Genomic DNA, 20,801 nt, shown 5'->3' on the forward strand with positions numbered 1-20,801 from the left:
AAAACCATGAGGGTTATATTCAAAACGGGTCAGAGTTCTAACGCCCCGATATATGCAACACCAGCAGAAAGGCTGAAACGCTATACACATTTCGCGAGTAGTATAATTTAAAAACATAAAATCAAATAAAGGTACCAGTCTACGGACAAAGTTAAGAACACATTCATACCAGCTGATTCCATCTTTGCATCCCTAGATGTGGTGAACTTGTACACTAACGTGCATGTTCACAACATTAGACATGATTGAAAACAACCTTACAAAAAAACAATAAAATCGCCTTAAGAGAAATAGATGAATTAAAGGAGCTTCCAGAACTGACGGTATCCTATCACTATTTCACGTTTAACGGTAGTGTATACCACCAACCTGAATGACTAACCTTGGGAGATTCCCTGACAAGCATTATGGCTGAGATTTTCCTTAATCGTTTTTCAGTAATAACCCTCTGGTAGCCCAGGAAGTTCTCTATTACCACTGTATGGAGCCGCGCGAGGTAGCCGCGCGGTCTGATGCGTCTTGTCGCGATCCGGGCGGTTGTCCCCGTCCGAGGTTCGTGTCCTCCCTCGGGGAGGCGTGTGTGTTGCCCTTAGCGTAAGTTAGTTTAAGTAACTCATCTCCGTGAGAAGGAAATCGTAGGTGGACGAATGATGAAGTGCGCATCATGCAACTGGCAACACTGTATCTGTGATATTTCTGTGTGACTACTGGCTAGGCACGGACGCATCGGTTGTAGAAACAGGACCTTTAATATAACGTGGTATCAGCTTGGTGCGTTTATTATTGTCTGTGTGTATTTCCAAGTGCTTCATTAATGCTGTGAAGTTCTGATATAAAGTAAACGTCAATATGGACTGTAGGAAACGTCTCAGTGGCGGGGGCTACAGAAAATTAATTCAACGAAAGAGGAAGAGCAGAGGAAACGAAGTCTTACATCAAACGCCAAAGTTACACTTGTTTTTCGTTAGCAAAGGACTATATTCTGTAGCTATTAGTTATTCCTCTCCTCAGAAACTGAAACCTACAGCCGGCCGGTGTGGCCTAGCTGTTCTAGGCGCTTCAGTTTGGAACCGCGCGACCGCTACGGCCGCGGGTTCGAATCCTGCCTCGGGCGTGGATGTGTGTGATGTCCTTAGGTTAGTTAGGTTTAAGTAGTTCTAAGTTCTAGGGGACTGATGACCTCAGATGTGAAGTCCCATAGTGCTCAGAGCCATTTGAACCATTTTTTTGAAACCTACAAATGATTTTTAGTGCAGTGGAAATTGTGGTGAGAACCTCCACGTTGTTGAATCTGAAATAGATCACGAACAGACTTACAATTCCACAGTAAGTGAATCAGAGTTTGGCTTAGGGGAAGTATCGTCAGACCGAGCGAGGTGGCGCAGTGGCTAGCACACTGGACTCGCATTCGGGAGGACGACGGTTCAATCCCGCGTCCGGCCATCCTGATTTAGGTTTTCCGTGATTTCCCTAAATCACTCCAGGCAAATGCCGGGACGGTTCCTGTGAAAGGGCACGGCCGACTTCCTTCTCTGTCCTTCCCTAATCCGATGAGACCGATGACCTCGCTGTTTGGTCTCTTCCCCCAAACCAACCAACCAACCAAGTATCGTCAGACTTTACAGTTGATGAAGATCCGCTCTTCTGGCAAATCAGTCAAAAACCGAAGGATTATAATATGAGAAACGGAATTAATCAGAACAGAAACTCTGATTTGGTTAAGTCAGAGAGCGCATATCCTGATAAACTAAGATTTATTTCCAAGGATTTGTTTGACAGGAAATTGTTGACAGGAGACAACGTGCACCCGACATGATTACTTGATTTACTCTCACAGTCAGGAGTCACTATACTGTGCATCTTATAACCTGTTTGGAGGTTCATCCCAGTTCGGTACAAGTGGCTTTAGTGATTGGAAACACGCTAATAAAAAGGTAACTAAACATGAAATTTCCAAATCACGTCGTTATTGTGTTGTAAGTTTCAAAGAAAGGGGATATATTTTATGGAGATTTGAAAAGTAATTTATTACGCTGTCACAAGAAGTAGTGAATTATCTGAGAAATGTCGATAGAGGGTGGTGGCTATATTGAAAGGACGTTCTTCAAGGGAACTGACATTTCGAGGAAATGAACAGTTTGGTTTCTTACAGAATGATGATTTTATGATATGTGGGCACCTGAACCTGATCCACTCTTAGCAGATCATATAGCTAAACTTGAAACCTGGGTAAAGGAGACATCTCATATTTATCAATTGGCACTTATGAAGATATTATAAATATTATGGGAAAGACTGTCACAGAAGAGATCATAAAGGGGATAGTTGATACAAAGTATTTCTCCATTATTACGGATTCTACCCCTGATGTTTCACACTGATCAGCTAAATTTAATTGTGCAGTATATGAATAGATATGGTGCACCGAAAGAGCGCTTAATAGAGTTTATGAGAAATGTTGGTATCGATAAATACTTAACAGATCCAATACTTAAGTTCCTCAAATCCCACAGAGTAGATATAAGCAACTGCCGTGACCAAAGTTATAATAATGCTGCAAATATGACGGGAATCTAATGTGGCCTACAAGTCTGAATAAAGTCATTCAGTCCCTTGGCAGCTTTCATCCCTTGCACCACTCGTTCTCTGAACGTGGTAGGATTAAGTACAGCCACATGTTGTAAAATTGCTACAACACTTTTTGACGTGCTAAAAATATTTACCATTTTTTCGGCGTCTATAGAACGCTTGCAGATTCTTTAGTCAATCTCTGAATACTGAAGCTTAAGTTTAAAGTCTGTCTGCAATACAACACGGTCAGCTCGAGAACGTGCCTGCAAAAGCACAAATGCTCATTGACATAAAGTCAATAAAGTTCTTGAGTGCATATCTGAAGAGAAAAAACTAGAATGCTGTGATTAAATCAGAAACAACAGTGGTGTTGCAAAAGCTTAATTCTAAGGAGATTGCGTTCATGGCTACAGTGTGGTGGAGTACTTTGGAACGATTCAATACAATGGGTGAAAAACTATAGTCAGAAGAATTTGATACATCTGCAGCAGTAAAACTTTATACTTCATTTCAAACTTTCACAGATGAGATGACAAAGTCTTATGAAGATTACGAGAAATTGATGGAGAGAAAATTGAAGATTACACAACGGCTTGTACGAATCAATGAAACTAAAGAAAGAAGTGTGAAGAAACGAAGTTCTTTGATGACTCACACTCTTAGTCACAAAATAAAACTACGTTTTCCAAATATGATGGTAGCCCACTGAAGACCAATCATTTTTATAAGCGTCTTTGTGTCTACAAAGAGTTGTCTGGAAAGTTCTTATTTTTATTTAGTATGATGAAGATGGTGCCTGACAAAGTCTGTAACGCTGCAAAACAGCTGCATCATGTTTAATAAGAGGATATATAAGAGTCTTTTGGAACACAACATGACCATCGCAAAAGTTTCCTTCTTTGTCTGTCTTAAATAAAATGCTAGGAGAGAAATATCTCTAATGTTCACACAAATAGCAGAATTGCTCTTCTAATTTATTTGAGCACTCCAGGAACGAAATGCTCTGCCGGACGCTCCTTCCCAGTTCTCAGAAGGATTAAGAACTGCCGGCCGGGGTGGCCGAGCGGTTCTAGGCGCTTCAGTCTGGAACCGCACGACCGCTACGGTCGTAGGTTCGAATCCTGCCTCGGGCATGGATGTGTGTGATGTCCTTAGGTTAGTTAGGTTTAAGTAGTTCTAAGTTCTAGGGGACTGATGACCTCAGAAGTTTAGTCCCATAGTGCTCAGAGCCGTTTGAACCATTTTTTGATTAAGAACTACTTATGTGTTTCTACGACTCAGAAGCGTTTTAATCATCTACATGTAGTAGCAATAGATAATGATATGATTGTGCCTCTTTTTAACTCAGTTATCCTTTGTGTGCCAGTGTGTGTTCTTAACATTAGTATATGTCTGGCGCCTCCATCCTCAATTCTGGATACGCTACAACCAATCTTTCTACTCTGAACTCAAACTTGCTACCACAAATCCGTACAATATTTTCTTTTTCGAAGATTCCTTCTTTAAATAATAAATATCTACCTTAAATAACCTTTTTTGCTACTAAATGCTTTTCCGAATTGCGTAAGTTTGGAAGGTGGAGGGGGAGGCGAAAAAAAATACTAGTCCCATGAACCCATGAACATTACCTAAATACAGGGCTGATTGTAGGAAATACTATCTGTAAACGTTTCAGAGAGCCTTTCCAACCGGTGAACATTTTTATAGAGCGTTCACCATAATTCCGACTGGTAGCTGTTTATTTTGTACTTAACATTGACGAGGCCCAACCATCTGCAATAAAATCGATAGTTGCCATCAACTATATTTTTCTATTGATACATCATCTTCACCCCTCCTAAATTGGTGGTGAAAAAAGTTAGGTGATGACAGTACACAGGATCATATTGGACACGTGTTACATATTTAGATACTATTTTAACACATAATTACTTAATTTAAGTGTGTTAAACCAAGAATAAGCGTAAATAATAACATGCAGAATGGCTATTTGTAAGTTTTCTTAATATTTTAGCTAACGTGTATTTTCTGTCTGGCCAGGTTAGCTTCGATCTTATAGACCTAATCTGGAATGTCAACAGCCTGTTCTTCCTTTAACCTTTAGGCGTGAAAATAGCACTGGGGTACATACTTTAGTGTTCACAATCATGTTTTAGACGCCAATGTGGTGGATATACGTATATGTATGTGGAACACTTAACATAAACATTGTATTTCTTGTAGATGTAGAAAATAATTAATTTGAAGGTCCACTGTGCTAGCGAAGTGTGGTACTGCAGTCGAAATTTGGACATTTACAAAGTAGCTGTGTGTTGGCTGTCGACAGCCAACCGGAACATAAACCATCTGCCGATTTTATTTTGCGTTTTTTCAGTTTATGGAGCGTATCAGCTAAAGAAAACACATCTTCAGCAACTACATTTTACCAATTCCTTAATTACATTGTTTGAGGAAATACTGGTTATTAACTACTTATGTAGAGTATTTTATATACTAGTTCTCATGTTCCATAGCAAATGATTTAGATGTTGCAATAAAATACATGGACGCACCTAGTGACATAGTCCATAAAGAATTTTTTGTTGCTAGGAATAAAAACCAAGTTGACAATATTTACTAAATATGGCGTTATTTTATGCAATTCACATGGAGATTACCTGATTCTTAGGTGTGTGTGTGTGTGTGTGTGTGTGTGTGTGTGTGTGTGTGTGTGTGTGTCTGCGCGCGCGCTTATGTGATTCAGAGACAAATACCTTTGACATTCATTGAAATAACGTAACTTGGCGCCTTTTTTATACATCGTTTTAATATTACATTGATAAAACACAGATTATAAATGTATATGCCATTAGCTTTGACTTTCTGGGAAATAACGCATCTTCGTGCCATTCTTAAACTATAATGCTACGTTTTGATTGGCTCGAGACGAGGTGGAACGGAGTGTGGGATATAAAGCACAACTGGGTTAGTTCCTCCATTTTGTATTTTTTCGACGTTCTCATTAGTACAACAGGGCTAATTCCATCACTTTGTATTTTAATTGGCCGTTTCATTTTAATACTTCACTGTGTTTGGCTGGAGGGGGTAGTGGGAGCAAGAAATGGGGCATGGCTTGGCATATGATAGAATGAACAGTGACATCACTGACCAGCTTGATATTGACGCTCATAAGACTGATGATGTTACTGATAAGAGAGCAGGAATGTGGTGTCATGGGAATCTAATCTGATACAGCTTGGTTCAAGGTCATTTTTAATTCACTACTCAAAGGTGTGAAGTGTAAAGTTGTCAGGTAGATGTAGATTTAGATTTGCTACGACACGCAAAATAAGCGCTGACGATATTTTGGGATGCCAATGGCCCAAATATTCATACAGAAGGGTCCAACTGAGCAATCGTATCACATCGACGTGTTGGTTAGAGTACTGGCGCCTACCACACAAAAAAAAATGGCAAAGAGGTCTATCTCAAATACTGCTGCATTTCGAGAATGCAAGTCTTTACATAGCTGCTCATAAGGAACATACACTATGTGATCTGCGATCTGAGTTACTCTAACATCAACTGTACAGCTATGACATGAAATTTATGGAGTCAAATGTTTGAAGGCAAGGACAACGCTGTGCGACGATGGTTATGAGCCACCCCATGCACAGAACAGAATGACCACCGACCGACTATGGATATAAACCCGCCCAGGTGATAACACCATCACCTGAAGAGGAGTGGCTGCTAAACATAAGCACGGTGCACGTAGCATCAGGGAATGTGCTGTCCGTGTGTCGAATGGGGAAGCCGCGCGATCTATCCAAGTTCAATGGACGGCAGATTGTGATGACTTGGAGGCTCGGTGCGAGCATTTCGGAAACTGCTCGACTTGTCTGCTGTTCGAGGAGTGGTGAGTGTCTTCAACACGACGCGAAACCAAGGTGAGACACGTCCAGACGTCATTAGGTTGGGCAGCCACCCTCATTAGAGATGTCGGACGCCATAGGCTGTGCAAACTGGTAGGAAAGGACAGACCGCGAACTCCAGCGGAACTAACGTCAGACTTTATTGTTGGGCACAGTATAACTATATCTGAACACACAGTGCACCGAACATCCTGATGATGGATCTCCGCAGCCAACGACCTATGAATGTGTAAAAATTAAAACCACGACATCAGCAACTACGAGTGAAATGGGCATGTGACTATCGGCACTGCACTTTGGCGCAGTGGCAGAGCGTTGCATGGTCCGATGAATCCCGAAACCTTCTTCATCATGCCGATGGGAGGGCGCAAATCCATCATCTTCTAGGGGAAATCTTTGACACCTGCACCGCGGGATGGATACTAGTTAGCGGTGGCTCCATTATGCTCTTGCCATCACTCAAGTGAGCATCCATGGGTCCAGTGGAGCTCGTGCAAGCCACCATGATTCATGAAGAGTATAATACACTGGATGCAGACCACGTATACCCCTTCATGACGATTGTGTTTCACGACGGTAGTGGCATCTTTCAACAAGATAATGCACCGTGTCACAAGGCTTGGAATGTGGTGGAGTCGTTCAAGGAACACAGTGGCGAGTCCTACGAGGTGCATTCAAATTCTAAGGCCTCCGATTTTTTTTCTAATTAACTGCTCACCCGAAATCGATGCAACTGGCGTTACTTCTCGACGTAATCGTCCTGCAGACGTACACATTTTTCACAACGCTGACGCCATGATTCCACGGTAGCGGCGAAGGCTTCTTTAGGAGTCTGTTTTGACCACTGGAAAATCGCTGAAGCAATAGCAGCACGGCTGGTGAATGTGCGGCCACAGAGAGTGTCTTTCATAATTGGAAAAAGCCAAAAGTCAATAGGAGCCAGGTCAGGTGAGTAGGGAGCATGAGGAATCACTTCAAAGTTGTTATCATGAAGAAACTGTTGCGCAACGTTAGCTCGATGTGCGGGTGCGTTGTCTTGGTGAAACAGCACACGCGCAGCCCTTCCCGGACGTTTTTGTTGCAGTGCAGGAAAGAATTTGTTCTTCAAAACATTTTCGTAGGATGCACCTGTTACCGTAGTGCCCTTTGGAACGCAATGGGTAAGGATTACGCCCTCGCTGTCCCAGAACATGGACACCATTTTTTCAGCACTGGCGGTTACCCGAAATTTTTTTGGTGACGGTGAATCAGTGTGCTTCCATTGAGCTGACAGGCGCTTTGTTTCTGGGTTGAAAAATGGCATCCATGTCTCATCCATTGTCACAACCGACGAAGAGAAAGTCCCATTCATGCTGTCGTTGCGCGTCAACATTGCTTGGCAACATGCCACACGGGCAGCCATGTGGTCGTCCGTCAGCATTCGTGGCACCCACCTGGATGACACTTTTCGCATTTTCAGGTCGTCATGCAGGATTGTGCGCACAGAACCCACAGAAATAGCAACTCTGGAGGCGATCTGTTCAACAGTCATTCGGCGATCCCCCAAAACAATTCTCTCCACTTTCTCGATCATGTCGTCAGATCAGCTTGTGCGAGCCCAAGGTTGTTTCGGTTTGTTCTCACACGATGTTCTGCCTTCATTAAACTGTCGCACCCATGAACGCACTTTCGACACATCCATAACTCCATCACCACATGTCTCCTTCAACTGTCGATGAATTTCAATTGGTTTCACACCACGCAAATTCAGAAAACGAATGATTGCATGCTGTTCAAGTAAGGAAAACGTCGCCATTTTAAGTATTTAAAACAGTTCTCATTCTCGCCGCTGGCGGTAAAATTCCATCTGCCGTACGGTGCTGCCATCTCTGGGACGTATTGACAATGAATGCGGCCTCATTTTAAAACAATGCGCATGTTTCTATCTCTTTCCAGTCCGGAGAAAAAAAATCGGAGGCCTTAGAACTTGAATGCACCTCGTAATTGATGTGCTACACCCCCTCATGCCAGTTGAGAACCTCATCAAACACATCTGGGATGTGACTAAATGTGGCGTCAGAGCTCATCTCTCCCCTTCCCTCAATTTGCGGGAATTAGTTGACTTATGTGAGGCGATGAGTGCCAACTCCCTCCAACGACCTACCAAGGCCTCATCGCCTCCATGCCACGATCCGTCGGTGCTGTTGTTCGTACCAAAGGTGGACATACTGGCTATTAGGTAGGTGGTCATAACGTACTGATAGATCAGTGAACATTTCGTACACAGCACACCGTTACCTTTGCGGATGTGTGTCAAAACACATTAACTATAAGGCAACAACCATAAGTTGTAGTGTCCCTATAAAAAAAGAAGTGATCTAAGGCTCCTGCTATATAATCACTTAGACACGTGTATCTACTGCTCCTAGCAAAATGTTAATTCGAAAATTTACATTTCTGAAAGCTTTACTTTCTGTACATCAAGAATTATTCGTTAAACTACAGTTATTTTCTTTGAATACCTACACACTGTTAATTTGGCACGTTGTCTATGGTTGATAACGAAGTAGAGCATGAACCCATGCCCTCTCTGCACACAGACAAAGTGGATGACATAACGCAGCAACGTCGTCAGATGCACTGTCTCATCAGGAGTACGCAGGCATCACTATTAACGCGGAACTGATCGCTAGACCTCCCAACAGATGCCAGTAAAATAGGAGGCAGGGAGTATTATTATGTCAGCAAAGAAGCACTAACAGCGATCAGGAGACCCAAGTGACTTTGAACGTGGGCTAGTCGCTGGTTGTCACTTGAGTAATATAATCCATCAAGGACATATCAACCCTCTTAAAGTCGGCCAGCTAGACTGTTGGTGATGTTCGCGTGAAATGGAAACGCGAAGGAGCGCCTTGCATTGTGTACCTCAGACAGTAGAGGAACAGTTTGGAAATGATAATTGTATTATCACGACAATACATCCTGTCATGAAACGGCATCTGTGAGACAGTGATTTATCGACAGTAACAAACTTCAAATGGACTGGCCTGGCCAGGTTATTGAAAGTGTCACCATCAGAGCTTAAGCTTTCATAAATGCGAAGGCTGGGCATACCCGGTATTAATGTTCACCAACAGGCATCCAAATACATTTGATCAGATAGTGGATATGCGTCATTCCACTGCTTGTAAGTGTACTCACCACGCGTAGTTGTTCGATTACATTCTTTAGTGAACAGCCAAGAAATATAAATTTATTTCAAAAAAGCTCTAAGGCAGATTTCCCGCATTCCGCCAACGTTAAATGTCCGTTATGCCGGAAAAGCAATGACTTGAAAGAAAGATCCAGAACAAGAATAAGTGTACAACAGGTGCAGACACAAACACTAGCATTCACAGATGAGAGTAGTGAGGTCTGTTAAACTGAACAGCAGGCATATGTAGCATAAAATTTGACATAGGGATAAAAGCTCTTGAAACGATAATGATGAAGAATGACAGACAGCCATTAGTTAGCCCTCAGAAATAGCGACAACAATCTATAGCAAAACGTGAAAAAAAATCTGCTGTTTTGCAAGCAAAGTTACTGAAGTTTGCCAATCAGGGTCAACAGCTTAAGCTTAAGCGAAGAAAATTTTCTGCAAAAAATAGGTCCACTGATACTAAATGTGGAACCTTCTCGATGAACACAATGGAGAATTTCAAACACCAATCAGTTCATCCTGTTCGTATGATACGAAGACGAGAAATCCATCACTGAATAATTTGCAGAGTTTTACACAAATGAAATCTCCCCTCAGTACGGGATCTACATATTTTACTGGAACAGAACCGTGATGCAGTCAGAAATTTTTCATATACACAGCGTCTCTCCAGAGGTAATACTCTTATTAGATGTCAGAAAATTTTTTGGAGTGATTCGTGTTCGAAATGCGAACCGTTTGATTTCTGTCTCGCCACGTAAACACACATGACCACAATGTCTTACTCATAAACTGCAAGAGGCTGTCAATGATCACGGTACCTGTCGGTTCCTGTCGTGTTCCCACGAAGAATTCCGCACTCTGCACTCTTGAGTATGGCATTCAAAACTGCAGTTACCTCTCCCACGATTTTAGTCGATAAAATATATTACAAATTTAGTTTCGGTATAGTAGGTATCGGTGAAAGATTTTATTGTACACAGACTTTCTTACGCCGAGAAAATAAGCTACTAAATCGACATGAATAACTACACAGCTTCATTTTGACTCTGTTATCTGCAGCTTATAATCGAGTATTTAAAACTCGCTCACAGCGTTTACAAATTACACCGCAATAGATACAGGAAAAGCCAGCTATCTTCGTTTTTAGTCACGGACAGAAACGGTCACGTAAATTTGTTGGGTATGACGCTATGCGTTACAAAGTTTATCGTTTAAGGAGACAAGACAGGTCTCTATAACCGTTGCAGCGGCTACAACACGGAGTGCAGTACCGTGACAAGGTTGCGAAACAGAACAAAAAGAGTAAATTTCAAACGGACGGCTTACAAAAACTCTGTTCGCTGTAGAAAAGAAACAATGGGCAGGGGAACAATGCAAAGCTTTCCTCTTTTTTAATCGTTCTACGAAGCAGCACAGAAACAACGGACAGAGACAAAGACTAAAACAATTGAAAGCCTCGGCCAGCACCGCTTGTATCTGCAGCATACAATATATTCGCCACGTCGCGCTTTATGCGATTCATAAAAGCAACGTCAGAAGATTGATTACGTTTCTTTAACGAATCAGACATTCACTAGCGCCGTAAAATGATCTTAACTGCGCGAGATATGAGCGCATTTATCGGTCGACAATAATAGCTGTCGATTTCTCAGCAGCCGGATTCAGCACGCGGTAGACCTTATGTTCGGGCATTGATTGTCGCGCGCACGTTATCTCCGACATAGGAAATAGAGCGCGCTGCCGTTTCCCTTCAACGAAATGTCAGTAGTCGCAGGAAGCTGGAAAGTCACTGCCCACAAAGTGGAAATCTGTTTCGATAACTTCTCTACAGCGGAGAGTTAGAGCCACAAGCTAAGTTGTCCACGCGCGGCCATATTGCTGATCATCTGGTTATATCTTCAAATTTTGTGATGCAGAATCAACGACCGGAAACGGCTAAGTGGATAGCTACAACTAGAGACCGGATTATATGCATTTGCATGTTGCATATGCATTTGTGTATTTGGCTCCTTTTCACCGGTTATTGTATATTTCAACTAAAAACGAGTGGCGATGCATATTTTCGCTCTATGTTTACAATATTTTAAAAATTTGCACGGGCGGCCTCTAGCTCGATCTAGTTTTAACGTCTTACAGATTGACCGCGACCTACAACCAGAACTGCGTATAATCGCTAACGGAGAGGTCACTGCCTGCCGAAATCATTACAGAAGAGGAATGGGAACAGAAAGACGAAGTCAGCGCTCCTGCGTCCGTGCCCACGATGTCATACCGTACGCGTCGGCAACAATTAAATTAAACTATGCAAGCTTTTAGTCGCACGTCCATTGTTTTAGTTTAACTTTCTATTTACTTGTACACAGTTGAACATGTTTACGACGTTTAGTGTTTATCTTGTTGTGCGCCATGCCGCCCGAAAAAAGAAACGTCGTTTCGTCGATAGCTGACCATTCTGGAACATTTACATACGAGGGGATTGTTTTATACTGTCGAGTTTGCGAGAAAAACGTATCGTGCAAAAAGAAGTTTCAAATAGACCAGCATGTCAAGACAAGTCTTCATATCGCAGGAATGCAGAAGAAAGGACCACGACCAAAAAAGTCGATTTAACATGGATCTATGTGAAGCATTCATTGTAAGCAATATTCCTCTTCACAAACTTACAAACCCTATCCTCAAAGGTTTCCTCCGCAAATATTACTCAAATCAAGATATACCAGGTGAGTTAACATTGCGTAAAAATTACATACTGACAATTTACGTAAAACTTCTGGAAGAAATACACAATGAACTCAAGGACAGCACTATCTTGACTTCAGTTGACGAAACTACAGACACTTCTGGCCACTACATTGCAAATTTAATTGCTGGTGCTTTAAAAGAAGAGCTAAGTTGCTGTATTTTTGTGATGCAAATAGAACAGTTTGAAAAGCTGAGGTCTGCCGTACAGTTCTAAAACTTTATGTGCTTTCAGCCTTCCTTGTTGATTGATTGAAGGTTTGAAGTCGTCGATCGAGGAGGTGGCGACAATCACTTATTGTCGGCCGTCGCTGTTGCAGAAGCTGGATGTTGGCGCGCCTTCTTCTCGACACGGTCACCACGCGAAACGGGCTCCTGATGTGTGCCAGCTAATGTTTCCCGTCCGCGACACCGTGCCAGAAACTATCATAGCAAGTCGATCGCAATTCATGCTGCCAAACCCCGAAAGCGCGGCAACTCGAGGGAGCGTCACGCAACACACCGCCCTACTCCGGCCGAACTCCGCCCTGCCCGCGCTCCACGCGGCAGTTAACACACTACCAAAGATCCAAACGACCTATCGATGTAATCTTTCCATAGCATAGTTTTCCCTAGGCCAGACCCAGCGTAAAAATACAAATAATATTTACAAAACAAACCAATTATACATCGACATAAATGCATATATATATATAGTAAAACAATTACAATATATAAAGACACAGAAATGTATGTCAAATCTTCAGGTAACAAAATCAGGAAAAATTTATAGTACAATAGATGGAAATAGGAGGATATGCATTTCCGGCGTCACAACCAGGGTGTGGCAGTTGAGTGAGCGAGAGAGAGAGCGTGCGAGGGATTTCCTCGTCCAAGAAGCGTCCTTAAGCTTGGAAAACCAGGAAATGAGAGCAAGTCCAGCAGCTACCCCCACGAATCAGTTCTTAGATACAGTATCCGGGGCCCAAAGATTAAGTAGCACAAATTTGGGTGAAAGAACGCCAGAAATGTGCCAGTTGGAGTATGGAAACTAACGAATACATCTCCAGGCCCACACATATGAGTGCTACAAGAGTTGATTCTAACCTAAAAAAACAAGAGAAAAACACGACAAAATGTAGTTCAAATGGTTCAAATGGGTCTGAGCACTATGGGACTTAACATCTATGGTCATCAGTCCCCTAGAACTTAGAACTACTTAAACCTAACTAACTTAAGGACATCACACAACACCCAGCCATCACGAGGCAGAGAAAATCCCTGACCCCGCCGGGAATCGAACCCGGGAACCCGGGCGTGGGAAGCGAGAACGCTACCGCACGACCACGAGATGCGGGCCAAAATGTGGTATAGCAGCATATTATGTCTACCACATAGTACGTTTATTGTATGCACAAAAGGAAACATGTATTACAGGCCACTGATGATGCTTCCCAGACACCGAGAAAAATAAAGTGTGAATTGAGATCTCAAAAGATAATCGTCATTCGTTCAGAAGTACTTAGCTAGGTTGCACAGCAGTTAAGGCAGTGGACTTGCATTCTGAAGGTGCGGGTTTCAAACCTCCGTCCATGCATCCAGATTTAAGTTTTCCATAGTTAACTAAGACGACTGAAAATTACCATATCGCGCATTGAGCAGTTGTGATGGTTTTCGATTATATCTTTCCGTGTCGTTGCAACTATACCGATTTTATCTCAATTAGGTTTTTATTTCATTTCAGTGAATCTACCTCGGTTGATGTGCATCTTTTGTGGCATGGTAATCGTTGGTCCGCTAGTGGTGCTATTCATTCAATGTGGAAGAAACTCTGATATAAGGTTTCAGAAATCATACATGGGAACAGTGAGAATCAAAGCTTAAGCCAGGGCCTTTGGCGTGCTCAGATAGCCTAAGGGTCAGGGCGACTGCTTGCCAAATATTCACTAAATTCATTAAAACGTAAACCGTGTTGGTGCATTAGTGATCTTTCTGATCTTTATTTAGTTACAGTTATAACGATTTCATCGTATACTGGATGCAAACTTTAAGTTCCCTTTCTCTATTTTCTCCTTTCTTCCTCTTTTCCTGTAGACGTAAGACGCTATCCTTAGTGCACCTGTTTCCACCTTGTGCCTTTTAGTGTCTGCTGGGGCGGCCTGTTCACATCCCGTAGGCATACACACTACACTCCTTCTCATCACTACCTGATGCAGTGCACCGTGTCTCAACTGTGTATGTGCTTGTCAGGAGGCACAGTAGCAGAGTCACTACCTGGACTTCCCATTTTTCGTAACTTGATTATACGCAGGTGCAGAGAAATGCAGTACAATAGACGTAACAACGACCACTGTTCACAAACTCAAAGAAATTTTAAATGAAAAGGACGTGGCCGCACCCGATAAAATCCTAGGTTCATACAAATAACGAGGGTGAAGATGAAGAATACTAACAAAGCTCAGAATCTTGAGAACAGCACAGAAATATCAGCAAACAAGAGCACAGAAGTAGGGGACGCCATTAAGTCATGAAGCCCAAAAAGAAAGGAACGCTGAATGTGTTTAGAGCAGTAAGACTCAAGAGGAGAGTTACCGAGCGAGGTGGAGACTGATATCCAGGAGCACGACGGTTCAAATCCCTTTCCGGCCGAGCATTTAAGTTTTCCGCCGTTAGCCTCAGTCACTCAAAGCAAATGCAGCGACAGCTTCTTTGAAATGCACACGGCCGGTGTCTTTCTCCAATTCAGCAGCAGAGACGTCGGACAGAATGCTGAAAATGGTCTACCTCAACACGGTTCTGCTTTCTACTACTGCACCAATGCAGTCAGATTATCTTCCTTCCCTGTAAAAATTATAGGTCAATTTTATTACTTAATTGACATTTGTTGCTCTTTTGACTATGAATACCTTTTAAAGAATATTTGTGCTATAAGTCAAGGTCATTTACAATCAAAACTAAATTTAGCTGTATTAAATGTACATACGTATTTTATATTTGTATATTACGACTTCATTGTCAGTTTTATTCAGGTTCACATTCAAATGTACTATTTATTTTAAAACTATTGTGTCTGTAAAAGTGTAACAAATGTCGAATTTATATCTTTCATTTCTTTATGTTACCTGTTATGTCATAGCATGGCATAACGATTTGCAAATTGTAGCTTTTCTACATCTACATCTACATTTATACTCCGCAAGCCACCCTACGGTGTGTGGCGGGGGGCACTTTACGTGCCACTGTCATTACCTTCCTTTTCTGTTCCAGTCGCGTATGGTTCGCGGGAAGAACGACTGCCGGAAAGCCTCCGTGCGCGCTCGAATCTCTCTAATTTTCCATTCGTGATCTCCTCGGGAGGTATAAGTAGGGGGAAGCAATATATTCGATACCTCATCCAGAAACGCACCCTCTCGAAACCTGGACAGCAAGCTACACCGCTATGCAGAGCGCCTCTCTTGCAGAGTCTGCCACTTGAGATTGCTAAACATCTCCGTAACGCTATCACTCTTACCTAATAACCCTGTGACGAAACGCGCCGCTCTTCTTTGGATCTTCTCTATCTCCTCTGTCAACCCGACTTGGTACGGATCCCACACTGATGAGCAATACTCAAGTGTAGGTCGAACGAGTGTTTTGTAAGCCACCTCCTTTGTTGATGGACTACATTTTCTAAGGACTCTCCCAGTGAATCTCAACCTGGCACCCGCCTTACCAACAATTAATTTTATATGACCATTCCACTTCAAATCGTTCCGCACGCATACTCCCAGATATTTTACAGAAGTAACTGCTACCAGTGTTTGTTCCGCTATCATATAATCGTAAAATAAAGGATCCTTCTTTCTATGTATTCGCAGTACATTACATTTGTCTATCTTAAGGGTCAGTTGCCACTCCCTGCACCAAGTGCCTATCCGCTGCAGATCTTCCTGCATTTCGCTGCAATTTTCTAATGCTGCAACTTCTCTGTATACTACAGCATCACCCGCGAAAAGCCGCATGGAACTTCCGACACTTGATAAATGATTAAAAATATTTTACACCTGTAGCTGTGAGGGACTTGCGCGTATTCTTCCTGTCTTCTCTGGAGATATTCTCAGCGTGTGTGGCAGAAACGTAGTTACAGTTTCACAAGTCACAGTTAAAAATTGCTCTTGGCAAACTCGGTTGATTTCTGTACTAGATGACGAAATTAAATGCTGCTGAAAGTGGGGAAATTATATTGCCCGTGTAAATTACTCGCGTCACGCGATGAAAAGGTGCCACCGCGCACGTGTTCAAGAAAACTTTCCCCATTTGGTTGACAAACTACCCGCCCGCGTCTTACAAGAAACGATTCAACACGGTCTTCACTTCACGTAATTGACGTTATCTGTAAAACACTGCTGTGTCCCTCTGCATCATGGCCTCTGACACTCGCATGTGCCGTGACGCACTCCCATTGATGGATAAACATTTTCCACTAGAATTTTGACCAGAACGGGAGAATATATTGCAGTGTGTACTCTCTACGCTTCGATAACCAGCGTTCATTTACATCTACATCTATATGATTACACTGAAATTCACAATAAAGTGCTTGGCAGAGGGTATATCGGAACACCATGAAGCAACTTCTGTCGAACGGGGAAAACGAACACTGAAATCTTTCCGTGAGAGCTCTGATTATTCTTGTTTTAGTGTGATGATCATTTCTCCCTGTGTGAGTGGGCACCAACAAATAATTTCCACATTCAGTACCAAGTTGGTGGTAGAAATTTCATGAGAAGGTCCTGCCGCAGCGACAAACGCTTTTGTGTTAGTGAGTGCCACCCCAATTCGTGTATCATATATGTGGCACACTCAGCCCTAGTTCGTGGTAATAACAAAACAAGCAGCCTTTCTTTGAACTTTTTCGATGTCCTCCGTCTAACCTGCCTGATGCGGATCCCACACAGCACAGCAATATTCCAGAAGAGGGCGGACAAATGTAGTGTAAGCAGTCTCTCCAGTAGATTTGTTGCGTTTTGTGTTTTTCCAATAAATCACATTCTTCGATTTGCTTTCCCCAGAACATTATGTGATCGTTCCAGTTCAAGTTGTTCGTAACTATAATCCCTAAGTATTTAGCTGTATTTACAGCCTTTAGATATGTGTGATTTACCGTGTAATCGAAATTTAGCGGATTTCTTTTAGTACTCATGGGGATGACTTCACACCTTTGATTATTTACAGCCAATAACCAAATCTGACACCATTCCCATATCTTATCAAAATCATTTTGAAATCAGTTTTGATCATGCGATGACTTTACAAGAGTATAAATGACAGTATCATCTGCAAACAACTAAGAGGGCTGCTCAAATTGTCTGCTAAATCTTTTATGTAGATCAGGCACAACAGAAGGCCTATAACACTTGTGGAACGCCAGACATTATTTGTTTCAGTCGTATAACAGGAAATCACGAATCCAGTCACATAACTGAGACGATGCTCCATAGGCACGCAGTTTGATTAGATGTGGCTTGTAAGAAACGTTGTCAAATGCCTCATAGAAATCTTGGAATTCAAGGAATCAATTTGACGTCTCCTGACGATAGCACTCATAACTGTGACAGAATAAAGATCTTGTTGTGTTCATAAGAACGATATTTTCTGAATCCGTGTTTGCTGTTTGTCAATCTTTTTCTTCTCGTGTCAGTTCATACAGTATGTGCTCCAAAACCATACTGCAAATCGACTTTAGTGATATAAGTATATAATTCAGCGAATTACTCCTATTTCCTGTCTTGATATTGGTGTGTGACTTGTGCAAGTTTCCAGTCTTTGGGAACGGACCTTTCTCGAGCGCGCGGTTGTATATAATTGCTAAGTATGGAGCTATTGTATCAGCATAGTCTGAAAGTAACCTGACTGGTATATGATCCGGACCGGATGCCTTTCCTTTGAGTGTTTTAACCTGCTTCGTTGCAGTACGGATATCTACTTCATAACGTCCCTGTCGGTATTCCTCCAGGCTCGCTATATTACGTCTCGGTCTCTCCTTACTTTTCCAACAAACATCCCGTACAGCTAATCTCATTAAATAATTCCTTCAGGGATACTATGATGACTGATTCAAGGGAAGACATCGATTGTTAAGAGGTCAAGTACTATAATTTCTTCACTCAGCAAACATTAACACTTTAAGCAACATTCAGCATTTCAATCTACTTGCCACAATCTGCTACCGATCGCTTCCCCACTGAAACTTAAGCAATGACCGATCGCGGCACGGACATGCTATAAAAGCGTTTAGACGTGTAAATAAACATACGGCAAATACATTGCCATGTGAGGACACTGCACCGTCACAGCTTCTAAGTTACTCTTGCTGGCCCTTGTTCTCGATCCGAATCGGGAATATTTATTTCGTCTTTTGTGAAGGAATTTCCGAAAACCGTGTTCAATAACTCTGCTTTAGTGCCACTGTCGTCAATAACATCACTGTTGTAATCACGCAGTGAAGGTATTGATTGCGTCTTACCATCAATATCTCTTTGGGCTTTCCGAAAGATTCACGAGAGAGTTTCGTTGTGGAAACTGTTAGAAGTATCTCAAGCTTCTGAGAAACTTCGCCAGTCTTGGAAATTTTGTGTTATTTAAATTTGGCATGCTTTCTTCGTTGCTTTTCAATATTGTTCTGAACTGTTTTGTGTACCATGGGAGATAAGTACCATCTCTCATTAATTTATTTGGTATATATCTATCAATTGCCATCGATACAATTTCTTTGAATTTAAACCACATCTGGTCTACGCTTACATAATCACATCGAAGGGAGCGGAGACTGTCTCTTAGGAAGGTGTCAAACGAATGTTTATCTGCTTTTATAAAAAGATTTATTTTGCGTCTGTTTTTGATGGGTTTGAATTTTACAGTATTCAATCTAACTACGGCAGCCTTTTAGTCACTGATCTCTGCTCCCTGTCTGGCCAGGGTGGCGGCAGGAAGGGCATCCAGCCACCTCTTCAACTAACATTGCCACATCCGTTTAACCATGCCGACCCTGCGTATCCTCGGGCAAAACGGCACAAGCAAAAGAAAGAAAGAATGGTGATAATGTCATTGGACAGAGCACGGCGAGAAAATGGTTTCTTCGTTTTAATAACCAAATGTTCTCGCAAACTTCGCAGTACCCTCGTCCTGTGAGACCTCTCCTAGTGAAAATTAACGATTATGCAGAGATGGCAGTAGACCTTTTGTGTTGGCCATCATGCCGGTGTAGGTGTGGAGAGGCTCCACCCTATATAACTCGTTTTAAGAAGGATCGTTTTGACGTTAGTGACTCTCCACGGTCAGGAACTTAGAGGTTTGATGAAGATCGTTTAAACGCATTAGTCCACAATGATCCACGTCAGTGTACTCGAAAAATGGCAAATTTGATGAACTGTTATCATTCCACCATAGCGCGTCATTTACGTGCAATGGGGAAGGTTCAAAAATCAGCCGAATGGGTACTGCATGCTCTTAGCCAAAATCACAAATCAGCAGGTGGTCATATGTGCATCTGTAATTGCTCGCCATCAATTGACACGGGAACAACACTGACAATTCCAATCCTGTGTCGTTACTGGTGACGATAAATTGTGTCTTTGAGCTTACATAAAAAACAAAGGAATGATTGGACTCAAATAAAGCGGCAACCACCCGCACATAGGTAGTGTAATGCATCTGGTGGAACAGCGACGGTTTAGTGTGCTTAAGAACTGCTTCAACGAGGTGTAACCATCAGTGCTGACACTCATCGTCAACGATCGAGACGTCTTGTAGAAGGAATGCAAGAACAACCACCAGGAAGACTGCGTGGAGTGTTGCTACTCCACGATAACGGCCGCCCGCATTCTGCTGGACAGACAAAACGCTATACAGGAGTTGCGTTGGAATGTCATTCTGCACCCACCTTATTCACATTATCTTGCGCCCTATGATTTTCACACTTACGGCTCTCTATCGACCCTCCAAGGAACTTCGTTTACGGATGAAAATGCGCTCCGAACATGGCTCGACGAGTTCTTCGCCTCAAATCCACGTGATTTCTACAGTCGCGGAATCGAAAACTTACTTCAGCCTTGGCAGACCGTTGTAAATAGTGAACGATAATATAGTACTGATGACTAAGGTCTCTGTTGCGTGTATCTGTTATGTTTATTAAAGTTATGGAAAAACGCTGCGAACTTACTTGTACGGGGGGGGGGGGGGGGGGGACCCAAAAGAAACCGGACTCCGAGGGCGCTGCCACTCGTAGACGTAGTGCAGGGTTCCCACGCTACATGGTGTTTGAAGAGACTTTCATGAAACAGCTGTGCAGGCGGCGTCTATGTAGAGCTGAACGTGCAAGTGTGGTACTGTGTTTCTCTGACTGTTGGCGGGTTACCTCTGCGAAGTCGTTATGG

This window comes from Schistocerca serialis, chromosome 1 (assembly GCF_023864345.2).
Source record: "Schistocerca serialis cubense isolate TAMUIC-IGC-003099 chromosome 1, iqSchSeri2.2, whole genome shotgun sequence".
NCBI lineage: Eukaryota > Metazoa > Arthropoda > Insecta > Orthoptera > Acrididae > Schistocerca > Schistocerca serialis.